This window comes from Sminthopsis crassicaudata, chromosome 3, assembly GCF_048593235.1.
Source record: "Sminthopsis crassicaudata isolate SCR6 chromosome 3, ASM4859323v1, whole genome shotgun sequence".
NCBI classification, from domain to species: domain Eukaryota; kingdom Metazoa; phylum Chordata; class Mammalia; order Dasyuromorphia; family Dasyuridae; genus Sminthopsis; species Sminthopsis crassicaudata.
Window position 1 is genome coordinate 343040158 of NC_133619.1, and position 6571 is coordinate 343046728.

Below are 6571 nucleotides of genomic sequence, written 5' to 3' on the forward strand. Positions count from 1 at the left end.
AGATTATACAATTTATCAATTCTGATAGATGTGGCTCTTTTCAACAGCAAGGTGATTCAGACTAGTTCCAATGGTCTTGTGATGGAGAGAGTCATCTGTACCCAGAGAGAGGATTGTGGGGACTGAGTATGGATTACAACATTATTTTCACTTTTTTGTTGTTTGCTTGCATTTTTTCCTCATTTTTTTCCTTTTTGATCGGATTTTTTTTTTTTTTTTTTGTGCAGCATGATAATTGTGGAAACATGTATAGGAGAATTGGTCATGTTGAACATATATTAGATTACTTGCTGTCTAGGGGAAAAGGAGGGAGAAAAAATTTAGAATTAAGTTTTCAAAGGTGAATGTTAATTATCTATACATGTGTTTTGAAAATAAAAAAGCTTTAAAAAATAAAAAAAGAAAGTGTAAACTGCAGTCTCTGTTTTCATGGAGGGGAGGATCAAGTAAAAATGCAGATAACAGAATGCACAATATGAAATAGAAAGTGATTTCAAGAATGGCAAAACAAAGTGCTCTGGTTCACTTTGAGTAGAAAATTGCTGTTAACAGTGAACTAAGGAAGGCTTCATAAAAACGTTGGTGTGCACTGATTTTTAAGGGATAGGTAAAAATTCAATTGGAAGTTTTATAAAAACCTCCCACAACCCAAAAGATGCAGTATTAGCTCTCTGACAACTTAATAATTTACCAGAAAGATAGTATATAATGACTTTAATTCCTAGTTCTGGACAGTATCATTGGCTTGTGCAAAAATTTCAAAATTTCATAAAATTCTATTTAAACACTGGACAGTCTCCATAACATCCTTATTTAATATCTTAGTGGGATGTGAAGTTGATCTTGTTTTCTCAAAGATATGCCAAAAGATCCTAAGCTCTGGCAGGAAACATCTGAACAGAGACTAGTCCCAATAAAAGACTCTCTTTACTTTCCAAAGAGCCAGACTCTTGGGAAAATGGGGAATCTAGTTACAAAGTGATGATAGGTATAGAAATCTATAAAATAAAGAAAAATAAAAAATGTTTTAAATACTGTTCAAATTCAATCTCTTTTAATCATCCACCTAGATCATTTTATCCTGTTGCTACCCACTTTTTACTTACTCATGTGTATTCTGGTGAGTTCTTAGCAACTAACTCTCTGAATAAAAAATAGCTATGCATGGTATACTTTTTCATTTAATCTTCATTATTAGCAGTTTTCCCCAACTTTTGTATTTGATTATTTATTTAATATTTTCCCCCAGTTACATTTAAAATGATTTTTTTACATTTGCTTTTAAAATTATTGAGTTCTAGGTTCTCTCCCTCATTCCTACCCAAATTAAGAAATCATATGTGGTTATGCAAAACTTTTCATAAAAATTTATGCTGCAAAAAAACCCATCATAGATCTCCCACACTAATGAAAATAAAAACTCTTAAAAAAATAAAGTTAAAAAAAGAGAGAGAAAAGTTCAATTCATATTCATACACAATCACTTTCTTCTCTGGATATGAATAGAATTTTTCACCATAAATCCTTTAGAGTAGTTGTGGAGTTTTGTACTGTGGAAAATAACAAAGTCACCCTCTAGCTTTTAAAAATCCAGACAATCAACAAAATAAGAAATTAAGCCTTGATTAGCACTTGCTGATTTTCAAGGTGTAACTGATCACACTCAAAATTTAAAAACGTGCTTTCATGAGCCAGTAGGAGTTGGCTCCAACATCTCAACTGTATACTCTTTTAAGTATACCTCTAGAATAATGTTTCTAGCATGTGGTGCGGTTAATCCAAAGTTAATTCCAAAGCAGAATTTGCTTTGGAATGCCTGTCCTGGAAATGAGATATACTGAATGCAGTTCAAAATAATTGAGTATATCCCCTTTTTAGCAGAGGGATAAAAACACAGATAATAGAATCCACAATATTAGCTGGTAAATGAGAGAGTTTCAAAATAAAGTGCAATGAAGAACTTTGAGTAAAAATTTGTTACTATATTTATTTTGGTACATAAAACTGCTAATTCCAAACTATCTTCCCAACTTTAGTTCACATTATTTCCTTTCACACCTTTTATACTCCAGCCAGTATGGATGATTAGTTGTTCACTGACATTGTCGTGTACCCTTAGACCTCTCTGTATTTGTATAGATCATTAATCATAATAGGAATATACTTTCCTCTATCTCTCTACCTGCTAAAATCCTTCTAATCCCTTCAAAACCTAGTTAAGATGCCATCTTTTCCACAAATTTTCCCTTGTTTTTTTAAGATTAAATTATTTTTGATACTTAAAGAACAACAACAAAAAAAAAAAGATTTATACACACACCAGAGTAGAATGCAAAAAAGGCTCTATATGAAGTCATGAATCCACATTTTCTATTACTTGCTTAAAAAAAAGTATGTAATAAATCCCACACATTACTTTCAAGACAGTCTTCTTGTCTATGTTTTGCTCTGAATTTCTGGGCATTTAAAAATGTTTCAATGGTTCTGGTATCTCATGGAGTCATTAACTTCCTCTTGTCCAGTTCTATTTTTTAAAAAGCTATTTTCTTCAGTGAGGTTTATACTTTTTAAACCATTTGACCAATTCTGATGTTTAAGGAATTATTTTCTTAGTATTTTTGGCACCTTTTTTTCCTTTTCATATATTTGTTAAGTAACTCATTTCTTTTCCTAACTTTTCTTCTTTTAAAAATTTGCTTTAAGATATTTTTTGCTTTTAAAAACTCTCTAACTCTTCTATGGATTTTTGTTGAGGTTGTGTCCAATTTGCATGTATACATGTTTTCCAGTTGTTATCTTCTATTATATTTTTGTCACCATCGTAGATTTTTATGATCAGATTTTTTTCTCTCCCCCTTTTTTGCTCATTTTTTCCAGTCCATTTCTTGTCTGTGGACCTTTTGTCTGGTGTGAAATTTTGGTCTTTGTTGGAATAGGTGTGTTGGCAATGAGTGGTCTGCCTCTGTCTAAATAGATCATTTTGTCAAAAAGTCTCTAACATATATTTCTAATGAAAAGTTGTGCAGGAAGTTGCATAAAAATTGCATCATTAGAGAAAGGTGTATGGCCCAACAAGTTCAGTCAAGTAGAGAGATTGAGAAATAAACTGATAAGAATTTATGCAATGTTCAGAAATTTGGAGGAAGGCTCTCAGAATGTTGGATAGATACTCAAGGATAGATTTATAGGACTACATGGACAAGAGTCATATAGATTAAGAAAGGATGAAGGGTATGATCTGTAGCATTGGAAGAAATAATCACTAAATGAGGAGATCACAAATTAATTGAAGCATTAAAACTCTAGGCAAAAAAGACAAGTTGTCATATTTAACAATATGCCATATTTTTTCTTCCTAAGCTTTTCTTAATCTAAAGAGGAGTTTTGGAGGAAATGGAAATATAGGAGTGCAAAAGCATTTTAAGTTAAAAAGGGGCTGGAATTCTTAGCTGTGAATGGGTCTTGTCATTGGTTACAGGAATGAACAGTCAAAATATTTCCAGTACTTTTCACGAACTATGGCATAAATATAATATTATGATGATTATTTTATCTCTGAAATGAACAGGACAATGACATTTCATTCTTTTTCTCTATCCCAAGGGATCTGTGTATCATCTCCATTCTTCTCCAAGGACCCATGAAGGAAAAGTTGTGGGCTTTCTTTCATTTTAGCTTTATGCTTTCAATTCTATTACTATGATCCTCTTTAAAGAAGTCTGTTTAACTATTTAAATGCATGTGCAGAAAGAATGAATCTAATTCTGGTAAGAAGCCAGCTGTTACACTCAGGTGAAGGGAGTTGACTGAAAAGATTAGATTTATAGTACCTCTCATTTAAAGGTCATTGGACTTCGCTAAGTCATTAGGGAAAAACATAGCTCAGAACACATGCTGAGGTTTGGGCCCAATGGAAGACTAGTGATTATAGAACACGAATAATTGGGCAGATGATGGGAAAACTAGGACATCCATTTAGTGTTCATTAAGTGACAAAAATATTCTAATTATCTTTTGTAATTTTTGTATTTTTGTCACTTAAAATATTCTAATTATCTTTTGTAATTAGAATATTTTTGTCACTTAATGAACACTATACTTTTGGTATAGAAATAACCACTTAATACTTAATAGAAAAAAGCTAGTTATGTAATAACTTAAAAATTATTTCACTGTTTTATATTTGAAACATGTTGTTTTTTCCTTTTTAAGTAGAATTTTAAGTTTGAGAAGTACTAATAAAAAAGAAAATTATGGGAAAAATGCTTTGAAGCCATGATGTGGCTCAGAGGAAACCTTATATTCCTCTCATGGGATATTATTTGTGCCAAGTTCTCTAAGTGGCTAAAATAAAGACTTGGAAAGTAAAGAAGGAGGTGAAACAATTGCTTTTATTTTGTCTTTGAGTTCAGCTTAGAGTTTAAGTAAGAAGCAGATATTTATTTCAACTTGAATAGTGAAATTCAGCAAGAAAGAGAACTCAAGGCTGATGATTTAATTGAAAATCTTCCAGATATAATTTTGTGATTCATGCAATACCTTTTTATTTCAGTTTTGCTTGACAAGCAATAGAAAGCAATTGATTTTTTTTTTTTTTTTAAGCAATGGAACTATGTGACTTTCCAAGGGTCTGAAATTGAATTTGAACTCAGGTCTTCCTGATTCCAGAGCTGGTACTCTATCCACTTCACCACCACCTGTAAGATTAATCTAGGTTTTGATACTGCTGAGGGATCTCCTTGTGCTGAGCAGAGGTTCTGGTGTCTGGTGAAGGCTCTTTGCAGCAAGGCTGAACGTGATAGCTACCTTCCTTGCACTGAGGAACAAGGTGAAGATGCCCATCCTGGGCCTGGGCACTTGGAAGTCTCTTCCGGGCAAAATAGCTGACTCTATGAAGATTGCGATTGATGTTGGATACTGCCATATCGACTATGTTCACGTCTACCAGAATGAGACCGAAGTGGGAGAGGCCATCCAAGAGAAGATCAAGGCGAATGTTGTTAAGCGGGAAGACCTCTTCATCGTCAGCAAGCTTTGGTGCACATACCATGAGAAAAGCTTGGTTAAGTCAGACTGCTAAAAAACTCTGAGTGACTTGAAGCTGAATTACTTGGATCTGTATCTTATTCAGTGGCCTACAGGATTTAAGGCTGGGCAGGATCTTTTCCCATTGGATGACAAAAGCAATGCGATTCCCAGTGATACAAGCTTTTTGGATACATGGATGACCATGGAAGAGTTGGTGGACATAGGACTGGTGAAAGCCATTGGAGTCTCCAACTTCAACCACCTCCAGATTGAGCAGCTTTTGAGCAAGCCGGGGCTGAAACATGAGCCAGCAGTTAACCAGATTGAGTGCTATTCCTATCTCTCTCAGGAGAAGTTGATTGAATATTGCCAGTCCAAGGGTATTGTGGTGACAACCTACAGTCCCCTGGGCTTTCCCGATTGGCCATGGGCCAAACCATTCTTCTCTCTTGAATGACTCCAGGATCCAGGCCATTGCAGAAAAGCACCAAAAAACCACAGCACAGGTTCTTATCAGGTTCCACATCCAGAGAAAAGTGGTTGTGATTCTCAAGTCAGTCACCCCATCATGGATTTCTGAGAACTTTCAGGCGTTCAATTTTAACTTGACTGATAAGGAGATGTCAACAATCCTCAGCTTCAACTGTGACTGGAGAGTCTGTGCCTTGGTCAATGCTGCTTCTCACAAGGATTACCCCTTCAAAATCCCCTATTGAATTCTGGCTGGTACTGTCCAGGGTTCGGATGATGGTCTCCTGAGACTTCCAGCTTATATGACGAGAGTATATTGTTCTTCTCCATTGCATTGGTCAGTCCTGCTCCCAAGACCTGGATCACCAATGAATATCACTGTAAGATCTCAACTGGATCAAGTAAATCCTGGTTTTCAGGACCTTTTCCCTGCCTAACTAGAAGGAATACAATGTGGCTTCTCCCTTCCCAGATGGGCTTACAGACAAGAATTATTCCACCAATAGTTTTCTTCCTTTTAGTAACAAGTAGATTTCATCTGTTTGAAGTTACGAACCCTAACTTCTTGCTTTAAATAAATAAAAAAAGTGTTATCTTCTTTAAAAAAAGATTAATTTAGGTTTTGAATTTGCATTCAATGGACATAGACTTAAAAAGAGGGGGTACAAGTTTTTTATTACTCAGAATTTTGATTCAAAAAACATAAGGGAAGAGGAAATATAGGATAAAAGTAATACACAATCAATAAACACAGTGATCACTATAATAATAAAGATAATATGAGAAAAAACAAGGAACATAAAACACATATCATCACCACTCCAAGGAAGCACCAACACCTGAGTTTCTTGGCTGGTAGAATCCCTAGTCAAAGCCATTGAGAGTCTCAGAGTGGAAAAAGTCCCAGGCAAGATATAAATTGCTCCTGAGTGAGGTTTTCAAAATCTCTTTCCAACTAAGAGGTTTTTATAGGCTGAGAATAAAGAAGATACTGTGCTAAGCATCTCATTTGATAAGTGACTCTTGAGATGGAGCAGCCTTCCAGGTGCAGGGTACTAAGAATCTCATTTGA

General features: G+C 34.7%; 1 pseudogene; it reads left to right on the plus strand.

The window, feature by feature from the left end:
- Positions 1-5230: 5230 nt before the first annotated feature.
- On the plus strand, positions 5231-5801 carry LOC141559544 (aldo-keto reductase family 1 member B1 pseudogene; annotated as a pseudogene).
- Positions 5802-6571: the final 770 nt, after the last annotated feature.